This window comes from Hylobates moloch, unplaced genomic scaffold (genome assembly GCF_009828535.3).
Source record: "Hylobates moloch isolate HMO894 unplaced genomic scaffold, HMol_V3 SCAFFOLD_15, whole genome shotgun sequence".
NCBI lineage: Eukaryota > Metazoa > Chordata > Mammalia > Primates > Hylobatidae > Hylobates > Hylobates moloch.
In genome coordinates, this window is record NW_026652290.1 from 96,696,927 (window position 1) to 96,714,038 (window position 17,112).

The 17,112-nt window shown below is 54.7% G+C and overlaps 1 protein-coding gene across 1 annotated transcript in view; it reads left to right on the plus strand.

The window, feature by feature from the left end:
* The first annotated feature begins 1,168 nt into the window (after window positions 1-1,168).
* The window catches only part of GNG7 (G protein subunit gamma 7), a 40,490-nt gene continuing 24,546 nt past the window's right edge, over window positions 1,169-17,112 (plus strand). Inside the window, exon 1 of the mRNA XM_032176904.2 lies at window positions 1,169-1,212. The gene's annotated coding sequence lies outside the window, so the exon portion shown is untranslated. The remainder of the gene's footprint in view (window positions 1,213-17,112) is intronic.

The following is a 17,112-nucleotide window of genomic DNA, read 5'->3' on the forward strand; positions in this document are numbered from 1 at the left end:
TCGTCCACGTGAACCCGGCCCAGCCCGGCCTCGAGCAGCTCAGGAAGTTGGGCCTGGGTTGGGCCCGGTGCAGGGGCGTCTGCTGACCTCGCCGGGCGAGTCCACTGCAGGGTGAGCCCCGCTATGCAGGACAGGGTCTCCCCTAGAGCTGACAGTGGTGCAGCTCCTGGCTTCTCCAAGTGGGGCCGGCGGCTCAGCAGCAGGGCAGTGGTGGCCTAACCGGGAGACACAGAACCTGGCATCTGGGCCCGTTGTGCGCAAGTCCCGGCCCCATGACCTCGGCCGGTGCAGACGCTCAGCAAGGCACGGGCTTTGCCTGCCTCGGGCTTCCATGTCCACGAAATAGGAGGCTGCCGCGAAGCTGGAGGCGGCAGATCGCTGCCTGCCTCTCCCTCCAGGCCTTCGTGGGAGTCAGGAAAGACCACAGAAGGTGGTCTCCGTGGGCCCCCCCTCACGATCCGTGCACTCTGCATCGGAGACGGGTGCGGGGCCCGGCTCTATCCAGGGTCCGGCTTGGAGCAGAGGATTCCGTTCCATGGAAAACCGCAGCTCCAAAGGCCCCAACCCCGCTGACCCCCCGGAGTCCAATCACGGGGGCCTGGAGCCGTGCTTTCCTTCCTATTGACCTCCTGGCCCCGGGCAGCTCACGTGAGACCCCCGGCCTTCCTGCCCCCCGTATACCTGTCAGTTCCTCCATTCGGGGTTAATTGGTTTGTCCCCAGTTTCCACATTCCACCTCTCCCTTTGCCCGGCACGTGGCTTACATAAAAGTAGAAATCAGAGATGGAAAAACACCGAAGTATTCCATGGGAAGGCTCCGTGCCTGGATATTTTGTTTTTCTTGCACTGGTGTGTCTGATGGACTGGACTTTGACTGTGGGGTTGAGGCTTCCTTGTTCTGAAATAGAATAACACAAGTTTCTAGGAGATAATTTGCCCTGTTGTCCTGCAAGAGAAGCATCCAGGTCTTTTCCGCACGGATTGGTGGTAAAGAATAAAGTCGATTCTGCCCCCGTTTTCTCCGGAGGGCACGGCCGTTTTGAATTCCCATGCTTCGTTTTTGGGGACAGCAGCGTCCTTCTCTGATAAAAGCCGGAGGTAGCTCTGTGAGTTCCTTGTAAGTAAAAAATATGTAACCATGCTTTTCTCTTTCTCTCTCCTTTTTTAAACAGGGTGTACAGCAAGCCGTGATTCCTGGGGAAACTAAAAAAGGTATGTGGCATTTCTCTTACTTCATGAGCTTGGAATCTCTTGTTTTTTAGAAAAAGGAACAAACAAGCCCCAGTCTTTTATGTGTGCCTGACACATTGGGAGGTTGAGTCATCCCATAAAAGGGCTCTGGGCTCAGAGCCAGGAAACCTGAGTTCAAATCCCAGATCCCCTTTTACCAGCTCTGCCCTGTTTGGGTGGGTTCCTGTCAACTGACTGCAGTGGAGATGACGTTCTGCGTTTTGCAGGAAGGTCGCAAAGATTAAACAAGGATATAGATACAAAAATATAAAAATAGCCAGGTGCAGTGGCTCACGCCTGTAATCCCAGCACTTTGGGAGGCCGAGGCAGGTGGGTCACCTGAGGTCAGGCGTTTGAGACCAGGCTGGCCAACATGGCGAAACCCCATCTCTACCAAAAATACAAAAATTAGCAGGGCATGGTGGCACGTGCCTGTAATCCCAGCTACTCCGGAAGCTGAGGCAGGAGAATCACTTGAACCCAGGAGACGGAGGTTGCAGTGAGCCGAGATCACGCTACTGTACACCAGCCTGGGCAATAGAGTGAGACTCTGTCTCAATATATATATATATTTTATACACACATATACCTACATATATGTATACACAATGGCATGCGCCTGTAGTCCCAGCTACTCAGGAGGCTGAGGCAAGAGGATTGCTTGAACCCAGGAGTTCGAGGTTGCAGTGAGCTATGATCACACCACTGTACTCCAGCCTAGGTGACAGAGCGAGACCCGGTCTCTTAAAAAATATACCCAGTGTGGTGGCATGTGCCTATAATCCTAGCATTTTGGGAGGCTGAGGTGGAAGGATCACTTGAGCCCAGGAGGTAGAGGCTACTGTGAGCTACGGTTGTGATTGCACCACAGGACTCCACGCTGGGCAACAGAGTGAGACCAGGTCTCTAAAGAAAAGAAAAAAATATATATATATTATCTATTATATATAATATTATAGCTCACTGCAATCTCGAACTCCTGGGTTCAAGCAATCCTCTTGCCTCAGCCTCCCGACTAGCTGGGACTACAGGCGCACGCCACTGTGTATACATATATATACATATTATATATTACATATTACATATAAAATATATATATTACATATAAAATGTACATCTATATATGCTCAGCACCATGCTGGCATCTAAGTCAGTATCTAAGAGATGTGAGTGGAACCTGAAACCGTCGCTGATCTGTTTCATTCGTGTTTTTCTAAGAATTTGTCCATTTCATGTAGATGACCTAATTGGGTGTCACTCACTGGTTCATAATACTACGGTGTTCTCTGATAATGCTTTTTATTTCCATAAGATTGGTAGTAATGTCCCCCTTTCGTTTCTGCCTGTAGTTATTTGCATCTTATTTCCTTTTTTTTTCTTTTTTTTATGGTTTTGCTTTTGGTCAGCCCCGCTAGAGGTTTGTCAATCTTGCAGCTCTTTTCAAAGAACCAACTTTTGGTTTCGTCGACTTGCCGGTTTTTCTCATGTCTGTCTCGTTTATCGCTGCTCTGATCTTTACAATTTCCTTCCTCCTGCTGGCTTGGGGCTGCCTTTGTTGTCCTTTGCTGGTTCCTTAAAGCAGCAGTCCTCAACCTTTTTGGCCCCAGGGAGTGGATTCGTGGAAGACAGTTTTTCCACAGACAGTGGGGAGGTGGGTGGTGGGGGAGGCGGGAGGATGGTTTGGGGATGATTCAAACGCATTACTTTTATTGTGCGTTTTATTTCTGTTATTATTACATTGTAATACATAATAAAATAATGCCACAACTTACCATAATGTGGGATCAGTGGAAGCCCGGAACTTGTTTCCTCCAACTAGATGGTCCCTGGGCTGGGCATGGTGGCTCACACCTGCAACCCTAGCACTTTGAGGGGCTGAGGCGGGCGGATCACTTGAGGCCAGGAGTTCGAGACTAGCCTGACCAACATGATGAAACCTCATCTCTACTAAAAATACAAAAATTAGCCAGGTGTGGTAGTGGGCACCTGTAGTCGCAGCTACTTGGGAGGCTGAGGTAGGAGAATCACTTGAACCCGGGAGGCGGAGGTTGTAGTGAGCCGAGATCGTACCATTGCACTCCAGCCTCGGCAACAGAGCGAGACTCTGTCTCAATAACAAACAAACAAATAAAAACTAGATGGTCCCATCTGGAGGTGATGGGAGACAGTAAGATCATCAGGCATTAGATTATTTTTGTTGGCTTGTTTTGAGACAGAGCCTCTCTCTGTTGCCCAGTCTGGAGTGCGGTGGCATGATCTTAGCTTACTGCAAACTCCGCCTCCCGGGTTCCAGCGATTTCCGGCTGGTTTTTTGTATTTTTTAGTAGAGACGGGGTTTCATCGTGTTGGCCAGTCGAGACCATTAGGCATCAGATTCTCGTAAGGAGCGTGCAGCCGAGATCCCTCGCATGCACAGTTCACAATAGGGTTCATGCTTCTATGAGAATCTGATGCCGCCGCTGATGTGACAGGAGGCGGAGCTCAGGCGGGAATGCAAGCGATGGGGAGCAGCTGTGAATATAGAAGAAGCAGACAGGTGCGGTGGCTCACGCCTGTAATCCCAGCACTTTGTGAGGTCAAGGTGGGTGGATCACCTGAGGTCAGGAGTTCAAGACCAGACTGGCCAACATGGCAAAACCCCATCTCTACTGAAAATAAAAAAAATTAGCCAGGCGTGGCGGTGCATGCCTGTAATCCCAGCTACTCGGGAGGCTGAGGCAGGAGAATCACTCGATCCCGGGAGGCAGAGGTTGCAGTGAGCTGAGATCGTGCTGTTGCACTCCAGCCTGGGGCCCAGAGCGAGACTCTGTCTAAAAAAAAAAAAATTCATATACATATACATATATATATATAACTTAAATATATATTTTATTTATAAACATGTATATATGTTTTTATATATTTATAAATATATATTTGTTTATATATATTTATCTATTATAAATAGATAAATATATATTAATAAATACATATATTTATGTATAAATAATAAAAGATTGCATGAAAATATGATTTACCAGCATGGCGGGGCTTTTTGGCGTTCCCTAGATTGTGCCCCCAAGGTGAGTGCCTGATGGCCTCACCCCAGTCCCAGCCCCCACACCCCTGACACTCAGGATGACGACGAAGACAGTGATGATTTAAAACGTAGCCGATGGCCGAGGGGTCGCACGTGCCTGCAGTGTCTGGTCTGGATCCTTTTACGTCCTTCTCCGTGAATATATTCTCCATGGAGAAGTCCCTGCCCTCCCTGCTGTTTTCTGACCGGGAGACCAGACCTCCTTTGCTAGAGGTCAGATGGCCAGGGCGAGGTCCCTGGAGCCCACCCTGAGCCCGGTCCTCTGGGGCACACACGTGCTGGCTGATGGCAGCGCGGCTGGACGGCAGGTGGCACGGAGCTGCCAGGGCAGGGCTCAGGTGTCTCCAGGCCGCAGGCTCAAGCTGCCAGCCACGTGGCCACGTCCCATGGGGATTAGGTCCCTATGCTGCAGCATCTGCTGGGAGGGATGACAAGAGGCTCCAGCAATGACATCAGGCAGTTCTCGTCGGGCCCTGGCTAAGTCCCCTGGCCCTGTTCCCAGCAGCCTGGCCATCCCCACCACTGATGCCTCCCTGGTCCTCAGCTCCCCCTACTCAGCAACTCAGCAGACACCTCTGCCATGCCCCCTGCAGGCCAGGTCCACTGCTCCAAATCCTTTAGTTCTCCTAAGATCCCTGGGGAGCAGGGCTCATTGTCCCCATTTTATAGGTGGGGAAACTGAGGCTTGGCAACCAAAAGATGCAGCAAGGCCCGGGGGCCAGAGCGGGATTGGAGTCATGAGCCTCTGGCCACAGAGCAGCTGGTGGTCCCTCAGGCTGTGCGGGCCCCTCAGAACCCACCAGGGCCATGGTCATTCTCTCTGGGAGACAGTCACGGAAGCTGGGGCTTGGTGAGGAGGTGAGCAGAGGTGGCTGGGAGCGGTGGCTCCTGCCTGTAATCCCAGCACTTTGGGACGCTGAGGTGGGCGGAGATCACTTGAGGTCAGGAGTTCAAGGCCAGCCTGAACAACATGGTGAAACCGCAACTCTACCAAAAAATAAAAAAATTAGCCGGGCTTGGTGTTGGGCGCCTGTAATCCCAGCTACTCGGGAGGCTGAGGCAGGAGAATCGCTTGAACCCGGGAGGCGGAGGTTGCAGTGAGCCGAGATTGCGCCAGTGCGCTCCAGCCTGGGCGACAGAGCAAGACTCTGTCTCAGAAAAAGCCAGCAAGGAGGGTCGCCACAGGGGCTGGATGAGACAGTGCCTCCCAGCTGCTCCTTCTCCTGCATTCTACCCACTTCCCGTGAGCGGGTCTCAACCCAAACACTCTTTCCCCATTCCACAGGGATTCTGAGAATCAGGGCACCCCAGCCCCAAGGCAGCCACGTTTCCCTTTTCCACTGAGAGCGGCAAGAGGCCTCGGCACTTCCTGGGGCAGCCCAGGACTTGGCCGTGTTTCTGCATTAGCAAGAAAAGGCGTAATGGAATTTGGATAGACAAGAAAAGGGGAGGTAAGCGTGAGCAAAACCACACGCTCCATTTCATTGTTAGAAATTCCATGCGTGTCATCAAAACCTCATCCTGGGACGGAGGCCAAGACGAACTCACTGTCACAAGGAACTTTGTGCACAACAAGTGTGCTGGTTCCCCTGTCACCCCCGCCCTCACCCCCGGCTTGCTGGCTTACCCCAGACACAGCAGCCTTGTGGTTCCTCCCTCCTGGTCAGCTGGTGCCTGGTGCCTGGTAGCTGCAGCCGTGGTAGTTGCGGTGGTGCCTCTCCAGAAGATTCTGGAGGAGAGACTGAAATTCCCATGTTTAGCCTCACAATGCCCTGGCCCCGTGCGAACCTCCAGATGAAAACGCAGACCCGGACGGTGCGGTGGCTCACGTCTGTCATCCCAGCACTTTGGGAGGCCGAGGCAGGTGGATCACAAGGTCAGGAGTTCAAGACCAGCCTGGCCAAGATAGTGAAACCCTGTCTCTACTAAGAATACAAAAATTAGCCCGGTGCGGTGGCAGGTGCCTGTAATCCCAGCTACTCGGGAGGCTGAGGCAGGAGAATTGCTTGAACCCAGGGGGCGGAGGTTGCAGTGAGCCGAGATCTCACCATTGCACTCCAGCCTGGTTGACAGAGGGAGACTCCATCTCAAAAAAAAACAAAAAAAAACCACAGCCCTGTTGAAGCCCTCCCTCCAGGTCCTCCCCCACCTCCGCCCCCACGGCTGCCATTTTTGCCGAAACGTACATCCTGGACTGAAACTTGCTTTCTCGCCCTTTGCTGTGTTTGAGCGTCAAGTGTTCAGCCAGACACAGTTGGGTCGGCACAGCAGTCAGGGTTCTCTCCAGGGGTCCTGACGGTTTGCTGCCAAACCTTCATGTCCAGGCCAAGTGTCCCCCCTGGGGTCCCTCGGGTTTGGAGTTGCCTTGGCATTGAGGATTCAAGGTGTGTGGCAGGAACAGGGAACCAGGAGACCCTTCGGTGGCCTCAGCCTGCCCAGCTTTGTCACTTGAACCTGTCAGGACGCGAACAACATGCACATTTCACGAGAAAGCCCGCTCCTGGCTGGAACATCCCTTCGACCAGGGTCTCTGGGTCTCAGCATCACTGACATTAGGGTCAGATTATTCTTGAGATGGGGTTGTCTTTGTTTGTTTGTTTGTTTTGTTTTGTTTTGTTTTGTTTTTTGAGGCAGAGTCTTGCTCTGTCGCCCAGGCTGGAGTGCAGTGGCGTGATCTCAGCTCACCGCCACCTCCGCCTCCTGGGTTCAAGCGATTCTTCTGCCTCAGCCTCCCAAGTAGCTGGAATTTCAGACAAGCGCCACCATGCTTGGCTACTTTTTGTATTTTTAGTGGAGATGGGGTTTCACTATGTTGCCCAGGCTGGTCTTGAACTCCTGACCTCAAATGATCCACCCGCTTTGGCCTCCTAAAGTGCTGGAATTACAGGCGTGAGCCACTGCACTGGCTGTCCTGGGCACTGCAGGGCACTGAGCAGCACCCCGGCCTCTACCCACTCCATGCCAGGAGCACCCCCAAGTCATAACAACCACAAATGTCCCCAGACATCACCCAGTGTCTCCTAGGAGGGGGTCACAGTCCCCTCTAGTTGAGACCCCTCCCTTAGACTTTAGCTCTTTACACCAGCAAGTCTCTAAAACTTAAATTCATCCATTATTTGCTATTGGGTTTTTTTCTTTTTTTCTTTTTTTTTTTTTTTTTTTTGAGACGGAGTCTCACTCTGCACCCAGGCTGGAGTGTAGTGGTGTGATCTTGGCTCACTGCGACCTCCGCCACCTGGGTTCAAGTGATTCTTCTGCCTCAGCCTCCCGAGTAGCTGGAATTTCAGATGAACGCCACCACACCCGGCTAATTTTTGTATTTTTAGTAGAGACGGGGTTTCACCACGTTGGCCAGGCTGGTCTCAAACTCCTGACCTCAAGTGAGCCACACACCTCAGCCACCCAAAGTGCTGGGATTACAGGTGTGAGCCACTGGGCCTGGCTAGGTTTTTTTTGTGTTTTTTTTTTCCACACAGAGTCTCGCTCTGTTGCCCAGGCTAGAGTGCAATGGCACGATCTCAACCCACTGCAACCTCTGCCTCCTGAGTTCATGCCATTCTCCTCCCTCAGCCTCCCGAGTAGCTGGGATTACAGGGATGCCACCCTGGATTACTGGGATTACAGTAGCATGCCACCATGCCCAGCGAATTTCTTTTGTATTTTAGTAGAGACCGGGTTTCACCGCGTTGCCCAGGCTGGTCTCGAACTCCTGAGCTCAGGCAATCTGCCCGCCTTGGCCTCCCAAAGTGTTGGGATTACAGGTGTGAGCCACCATACCTGGTTTTTTTTTGTTGTTTTTTTTTTTCCCATTGTTAACCTGAAAACATCCCTAATGATTCCTAGCCCTCAGGGAGCACCTCCCTGGGCCTGTAGTTTTCCGGGACTTTCTAACAACACCAGGGCTGGAGTGGGGTGGCTCTGGAGATGTCACACACAATGCTGGTGACCTCCAGCCATTCTGATGATGTGACCTGGAGCCCACGGGCCACAGCAGAGAACCCCACGCTCGAGGTCCATCCTTGGCCATGTGTGTGCCCGGACAGGCTGGCCCCTGCTGCAGAGCCCAGAGGGGTGGGTGCACCAGGCCACGCGTGCCCATGCACAGGAGCAGCACCTGCTATGGATGGAGGTGGGGCAGGCACTCCACGTCCGAGGGCTGCCTGGGCCTGGGAGCCTGTGTCCTGGGAGATCGGCCCTGGGAACAGAGTGGGTTCCGGGAAGTAACACCCTCTGTGAACTCCCTGCACCACGGCCTCCGGCCCCTTCCATCCAAGTGGCGTCTTTGGTACCCAGCGTCTGGGATGTGCCTGGGGTTGGCAGAACAAAGTCCTCAAAGACATCCATGTCCTAATCCCTGGGAGCTGTGGCTGTGTCACCACACACGGAAAAAGGGACTCTGCAGGTGGGATTGAGTGAAGGACCCCCTGAGTCAGGAAAGCACCACCGTCGATAAGCCGGGGGACGCAGTGACCTCACAGGATCTCCACGAAGAGGAGGCAGGAGAGTGAGAGTCAGAGAGAGACTGGAAGAGGCTGTGCGGTGTCTGTGAAGGGGGAGGAAGGGTCCCGAGCCGAGGGATACAGGCACCTCTAGGCAAAAGACGGAAAAGGGATTCTCCCCTGGAGCCTCCAGGAGGGACCAGCCCTGCCCGTGCCTTGATTTTAACCCAGTGAGGCCCATGTTGGACTCTGAGCCCAGAGCTGTGAGATGAGAAACGTGTGTCGTGTGCAGCAGCCACAATGTCACAGGACACAGGGAACGTCCAGGGAGCTGCCAGTGTGCCAAGAAGGGGTTTTAGTGCAGCCTGGCTGTGCATAGATGATTGCAATCAGGGTCTTCTCAGAGGAGATGACATGGTGGGGCTTTGCAGGATGTATAGGAGTTTGCTGGGGGAGCCTGAGTGGAGAAACACCCACCTGTGCCGAGGTGGGAAGGCCCGGTACTGCCCTCTGGTCTCTTCCTAACCCTCCTCCCCTTCAGCTCCCGAGCACCACCGTCACGAGGCCGGCGCTGCCCCTTGCCCTGGCCCGGGGCCAGGGTGACAGCATTTCCTCAGCCGGGAAGCCCAGAACTGGAGTGACAGGAGCCACGGGGTTCAGTGTCCTGGCCCGGCCCCGGTTCCCGGGCTTGCAAACTCTCACATGACCGTGGTCATCCCCCGCCCCCGCCCCCGCCGACCCCACTGCCGGGTGGACAGAGGGCAGCTTTTCTTTTCTCCTGCTCCCGTCACCGCGGCGACCAAACCCGCACTGGCGGCGCGTCACCCTCTGTCACCACGGCCTCTTTGTCTGAACAAGCCGGCTCATTCTTGGGCTCCGAGCTCCGGCCGAAGGCAGCGGCGGGACCTGCCCCGCTGGTCTATTTTTCACTTTCTCGTGGGCACCTCATTCATTCCCTCTCTTTAGCCCCTTCTAAATATAGCTGCCCCGGGGACCGATTTAGCCTGGGAGCAAATGGCCTGCGCTGACAGGGACAGTCACAAGGCGCTGTTTTCCAGCCAGGGTGTGGCCCTCCCTTCCGTGTGGCAGAGGCCCCCCGCACTGCAGCCCTGGGCCCCACGGCCCTGCCTTGAGGTCACAGAGCCACCAACGGTCAGAGCTGGCACGGAAGGCCCCGCACACAGCCGCCCTCCCATGCCCTGCTGGGCGACCTGGCCCCGGAGAGGCTGCAGGTGCTGCGGGCGGGGAGGGGCGGGGGGCACCCTGGGTGCAGGGTCTCTGCATGCAGACCCTGGTTGATGAGGGGGCTCTGGGGTTCTGTGGAGCAGGCAGCAGGTGTGGCCAGTCTCAGACCTGTCTCTTGTATTGAAGTTCCCATGTCAGTCAGGCTCGCTGGGCTCTGCGTGGGTCCCCTCTTTGGCGTCCTGGTGAGAACATGGCAGGACATGGGGGGGTCTGCATCCCAGCTGCCAGGGGACACATCAACGCCTGACCCTCGCCCTGTGCCTTCTCACCCTGATGCCCTGTGTCCGCTCTCAAAGCTGTGTGCACCTTTCTTTTTCGTTTGTTTGTTTTGTTTTTGAGGCAGAGTCTCACTCCGTTCCCCAGGCTGGAGTGCAGTGGTGTGATTTTGGCTCACTGCAAACTCCACCTCCCAAGTTCAAGCAATTCTCCTGCCTCAGATTCCCAAGTAGCTGGCATTACAGGTGCCCACCACCACTCCCGGCTAATTTTTTGTATTTTTAGTAGAGAGGAGGTTTCACCATGTTGGCCAGGCTGGTCTCAAACTCCTGATCTCAGGTGATCCACCCGCCTCAGCCTCCCAAAGTGCTGGGATTACAGGCATGAGCCACTGCACCTGGCCTTTTTTTTTTTTTTTTTTTTTTTTTAAGACGGTTTCACTCTTTTGCTTAGGCTGGAGTATAGTGGCACAATCTTGGCTCACTGCAACCTCGCCTCCCAGGTTCAGGTGATTCTCCTGCCTCAGCCTCCTGAGTAGCTGGGATTACAGGCATGCGCTACCATGCCCAGCTAATTTCGATTTTTTTTTTAAGTAGAGACGGGGGTTCAGTATGTTGACCAGGCTGGTCTCGAACTCCTGATGTCAAGTGATCCGCCCGCCTTGGCCTCCCAAAGTGCTGGGAATAGAGGCATGAGCCCCCGTGCCTGGCCTATGTGTGCTCCTTTCTGCAGAATCTAAACCAGGCTCCCCTAGGCACTGTAGACATGGCAGTCAGATTGTTCTCTGAGGTGGGGCTGTCCTGGGCACTGCAGGGTGCTGAGCAGCATCCTCGGCCTCCGCCCACTCCACGCCAGGAGCTCCCCCAACCCCTACAACCACAGATGTCTCAGGCATTGCCCAGGGTTTCCTGGCAGGACTGAGTCACCACCCCCCTCGCCCCCATTAAGAGCCACTGTTGGCCCAGCATGGTGGCTCATGCCTAAAATCCCAGCACTTTGAGAGGCCAAGGCGGGCAGATCACCTGAGGTCAGGAGTTCGAGACCAGCCTGGCCAACATGGTGAAACCCCCATCTCTACTAAAAATGCAAAAATTAGCTGGGTGGGGTGGGGGCGGGGGGGGCACCTGCAACCCCAGCTACTCGGGAGGCTGAAGCAGGAGAATCTCCTGAACCCTGGAGGCGGAGGTTGCAGTGAGCCGAGATCGCACCACTGCACACCGTCCTCAGGGGCTTCTGTGAGATGCACTGAGGTCCTCATGGCTCCCGGGGGTGCTCATGGCTGAGGCCCTCGTGCCCACAGCGGGCGTGCAGATGTGCACATTGACGCAGGTGCCCGGGGACACAGCTCTCTGCAAACCCAGCTGCCCCAGCCACTGTACGAAGGCGACTTGTTCCTCACAGCGCCTCGGAGCCTTCTCTTCTCTCCCAAACTACTGTTCCGTTTTGTTTGGGTTTGGATCTTTTCCTCTCTAAACATAACACCCTGTCTCTCTTGTCTCTGAACACTGTGTTCTCAGAAGCAGTCATCCCTCCACGGGCAAGGGCTGACGTTTCCACTCCAAGCATTGTCTCCCCTCCTGCCAAATCTGGTTGCTGGTTTTGTTGCTTGGGGTTTATTTTTCTTTCCTTTTCCGAAGCAGGCACAGGTTTGGAGGGGTGAGGGGTGGGGGATTGCCAGACCCCCAGGAGGAAAGAGTCCAGGAGCTCTGCGAGCTATAAAGCTACTGGTTCTGGAAGTTTTAAAGCCAGATGAAGGCTGCTTCTGTTCTCACGTTGCTGCTGCAGGCCGGCCGCCCCTCCCGCCTTCAAGGCCACCTTCCCCCGGGGCTGACTCACCCCGGCACCCCGCGCCACACAAGGCTGGGTCTGCTTTGATGAGCAGACTGGAAAAGCGCAGCCGCCTCATTGTGGAACTGCCTGGAAGCCACCAGAGCCCGCTCTGAGCTGGAATTCGCTGAGCCTGACTTCCTGTGCCGTCAGGAGAGCAAACGCACGCCGGGCTTAGGAGCTGGTTTACAGGAAGCAGCAGCCGTGGGGGGACGGTTTGCTCGGCTCATGGAGAAGAAGCCACCCTCTGCACGGTTTTAATGCTGCACCCTCATCTCAGGGCTGTGAAAAGACAAATTGCAGGCCGGGAGCAGGGGTTCATGCCCGAGATCCCAGCACTCCGGGAGGCCGAGGCAGAGGGATTGCTTGAGACCAGCCTGAGCAATGGAGCGAGGCCCCAGCTCTAAAAGAAAAAATATTAAAAATTAGCCGGGCATGGTGGTGCACACCTGTAGTCCCAGCTACTCAAGAGGCTGAGGTGGGAGGATCCCTGGAGGCCAGGAGGTCAAGGCTGCAGTGAGCGGTGATTGCACCACTGCACTCCAGCCTGGGTGACAGAGCAAGACCCTGTTTCAAAAAAAAAAAAAAAAAAAAAGGGAGGCCAGGCACGGCGTCTCATACCTGGAATCCCAGGACTTTGGGAGGCCAAGGCGGGCGGATCACTTGGGGTCAGGAGTTCGAGACCAGCCTGGCCAACATGGTGAAACTCTGTCTCTACAAAAAATAAAAATAAAAAATTAGCCGGGCACAGTGGTGGATGCCTGTAATCCCAGCTACTCAGGAGGCTGAGGCAGGAGAATCACTTGAACCCGGGAGGCGGAGGTTGCAGTGAGCCAAGATGGCGCCATTGCACTCCAGCCTGGGCGACAGAGCGAAACTCTGCCCAAAAACAAAACAAAACAACACAACAACAACAGTAACAACCAAAAAAAAAGGAAAACAGCAGAGATGATGTGTGCAGCATGCTCAGTCCAGCGTTTAACACCTAGCAGCAGCAGATGGCGAATAAGAGCTGAAGCTCTCCCGGGCTGTGGGACCCACGCCTGCTCACCGGCGGGCGCTCCAGCCTGGAGACCCCAACCAGTCCCATCCTGGCCTTGCATATCAGCTCCTTACACCGCATAACAAACTACTGCGCACATGGTGGCTTAAAGCAACACCCCTGCCTGAGCTTACAGTTCTGGAGGTCATGGTGCAATGGGGTCCTCTGCCCAGGGTCTCCCAGGCTGAAACTGAAAATGTGAGTCGCCTGCCGGGCGCGGTGGCTCACGCTTGTAATCCCAGCACTTTGGGAGGCCGAGGCGGGCGGATCACGAGGTCAGGAGATCGAGACCACGGTGAAACCCCGTCTCTACTAAAAATACAAAAAATTAGCCGGGCGTGGTGGCGGGCGCCTGTAGTCCCAGCTACTCGGAGAGGCTGAGGCAGGAGAATGGCGTGAACCCGGGATGCGGAGCTTGCAGTGAGCCGAGCTCGGCCCGCCGCACTCTAGCCTAGAGTACAGGACACAAACTCTCTTTCTCTCAAAAAAAAAAAAAAAAAAAAAAGAAAATGTGAGTCGCCTGCTGTCTGACACGAAGCTTCCAGCTGTCATCCCCAGCTCATTCAGGTTCTTCCTGAATTCACTTCCTTGCAGTCATAGGACGCGGTCCCCCTTTCCTTGCTGGTTGTCAGTAATAAACATGCAGTGCACAAATGAAAAAACCCACCCCAGGCCAGGTGCGGTGACTCACACCTGTAATCCCAGCACTTTGGGAGGTCGTGGTGGGTGGATTGCTTGAGGCCAGGAGTTCAAGACCAGCCTGGGCAACATGGTGAAACCCCGTCTCGACTAAAAAATACAAAAGTTAGCCGGATGTGGTTGTGAGCGCCTGTAATTGCAGCTACTCGGGAGGCTGAGGCGGGAGAATCACTTGAACCCGGGAGGCGGAGGTTGCGGTGAGCCGAGATCATGCCATTGCACTCCAGCCTGGGTGACAGAGCAAGACTCCATCTCAAAAAAAAAAAAAAAGAACACACAGAGCTGCCTCCCAGGAGCCTAGCCAAGGCCCGGCTGTGCACCTGCCACAGGGAGCAGTTTGGAAGGGCCGCCCTGCAGCCAGCCCCAGACAGGAGGCCCGGCAGCGCTAGGTACAGAAGCACCATTTCTTCCCAGCTCAGCCCTTGGCCCTGATCAGCCTCTCTTATTTTATTTTTATTTTCTTGAGACGGAGTCTTACTTTGTCCCCCAGTCTGGAGTGCAATGGTGCAACCCTAGCTCGCTGCAGCCTCAGACTCCTGGCCTCAAGCCATCCTCCCACCTCAGCCTCCCAGAGTAGCTGAGACTACAGGCTTGTGCCACCACACCCAGCTTACCTTTTAATTTTTTTTCTTTGATGGAGTTTCGCTCTGTCACCCAGGCTAGAGTGCAGTGGCGTGATCTCGGCTCACTGCAACCTCCGCCTCCCAGGTTCAAGTGATTCTCCTGCCTCAGCCTCTTGAGTAGCTGGGATTGCAGGCGCCCACCACCATGCCAGGCTAATTTTTTTTGTGTGTGTATTTTTAGTAGAGATGGGGTTTCACCATGTTGGCCAGGCTGGTCTTGAACTCCTGACCAGGGAGGGTCTTGCTGTATTGCCCAGGCTGGAGTGCAGTGGTGCCACCCCAGCTCACTGCACCCTCATTATGTTCTCCTGAAATTCTGCCTCGCTTACCCCAAGAACATTTATTTTTATTTTTTTATTTTAGAGACAGGGTCTCACTGTGTTGCCCAGGCTGGCTTTGAACTCCTGGCCTCAAACAATTCTCCTGACTCGGCTTCCCAAAGTGCTGGGATTACAGGCACGAGCCGCCGCACCCAACCTGATCAGCCTCTTTTAACAGGGTCTGGGGGATTCAGGACCTTCCCTGCCAATGGAGGAACCCTCGGTAGCTCCCGCTCCCTCGCTTCTCTGGCCGCCAGGCCCAGGAGCCGCTCCGTAAAGTCCCTGTCTGTGCCAGACCGGGTGCATTCTTGACATTCCTGTCCTTTTACGCAGGCCGCCGCGGCCAGCTCTCAGAAGCCTCCACCGGCTGCACGCTCTTTCCCTGCTGGTGAGAAGATGGCCCTGGTGGCGGCGGCTCCTGGTCGGTTTATGGAGCCGGGAGTGGCACTTTCCCAACTATGGGAACTATGCTTGGAATTCAGACCCAGCCTCTCTGGGTCTCGCTGTCACGGCTTCCTGTGCAGCTGGAAAACACCTCCAAGAGTGGCCGTGGCATCACAGACCTAAAAAAGGAGCTGGGTTTGCTCCGGCAGTTCTCCCCAGGAGGAGGAAAGCCCGTCTGTCCCGCTGCCCAGCGGGCCTCGCTGTCTGCTCCGCAGAGACAGGCCAGGCAGGTTTGGGCTTCTCGGGATGCTCCGGCCTCAGCGCCCCCAGGGTACCCACGAAATCTCCAGCCACCCCAGGCCTGCTGTCTGCTTCTTGGCTTTACAGCCCAGGACACCTGGATTCAGCCCACCCACCCCCGAGCAGGGTCCCACGCACCCACCCTCTGCACAGGCTGGGCACACCGTGGTGCTAAAGGGTCCCGGCAAGAATCAGTCTTAGAGCACAGGCTGGGTGTGGAGGCTCCGCCTGTAATCCCAGCACTTTGGGAGGCTGAGGCAGGAGGATCACCGGAGGCCAGGAGCTCGAGACCAGCCTGGACAACATAGTGAGACCCCCATCTCTACAAAAAAAATTAAAACATTAGCTGGGCATGGTGGCGTGTGACTGTGGTCCCAGCTACTTGGGAGGCTGGGGCAGGAGAATCGCGTGGGCCCAGGAGTTCAAGGCTTCAGTGAGCTGGGATCACACCACTGTACTCTAGCCTGGGCAACAGAGTGAGGCCCCGTCTCAGAGAAGAAAAAAAGAAAGAAAGAAAGAGAGCGAGATATTGAGAAAGAAGAAAGAAAGAAAGAGAGAGAGAAAGAAAGAAAGGAAGAAAGAAAGAGAGAAAGGAAGGAAGGAAGGAAAAGAGAGGGAGGGAGAGAGGAGGGAAGGAAGGAAGGGAAAGAGAGAGAGGGAGGGAGGGAGGAAGGAAGGAAGGGAAAGAGAGAGAGGGAGGGAGGGAGGAGGGAAGGAAGGAGAGGGAGAGAGAAGAAAGGAAGAGAAAGAGGGACGGAGGGAGGGAGGAAGGAAGGAAGGAGAGGGAGAGAGAAAGAAGAAGGGAGGGAGGAAGGGAGGAAGGGAGGGAGGGAGGAAGGAAGGAAGGAGAGAGAAAGAAGAGGTGTGAGTTCCTAGGATGGTGTATATTTAGAATGCAGAACTTTAGGCCACTGGATGAGCAAACCCTCTAGGTTGTTCTCCCTAAACCCTTTGGCCAATGTGACAGGGCAGCCGGGGGAGGGACGACAACAAGCCTCCGGCACACGGCTCCATTCAGGGCTCCACGGGGACCGTGTGAGGTGGGTCTCCGTTCCCCCTGGATGTCGTATGCGTCTAAAATTGAGCTTATGGCCGGGCGTGGTGGCTCTCGCCTGTAATCCCAGCACTTTGGGAAGCCAAGGCCGGCAGATCACCTGAGTTCAGGAGGTCAGACCAGCCTGGCCAATATGGTGAAACCCCATCTCTACTAAAAATACAAAAGTTAGCTAGGTGTGGTGGCAGGCGCCTGTAATCCCAGCTACTTGGGAGGCTGAGGCACGAGAAACGCTTGAACCCGGGAGGCACAGGTAGCAGTGAGCTGAGATCGCGCCACTGCACTCCAGCCTGGGAGACAGAGTGAGACTCCATCTCGAAAAAATATATATGTATAGCCAAGCGTGGTAGCTCACGCCTATAATCCCAGCACTTTGGGAGGCCGAGGTGGGCGGATCACGAGGTCAGGAGATCGAGACCATCCTGGCTAACACCGTGAAACCCCGTCTCTACTAAAAATACAAAAAAAAATTAGCTGGGTGTGGTGGTGGGCGCCTGTAGTACCAGCTATTCGGGAGGTTGAGGCAGGAGAATGGCTTGAACCCGGGACGCAGAGTTTGCAGTGAGCCAAGATCGCGCCACTGCACTCCAGTCTGGGAGACAGAGTGAGACTCCACCTCAAAAAAAAAAAAGAAAAAAATATATATATCTAGGA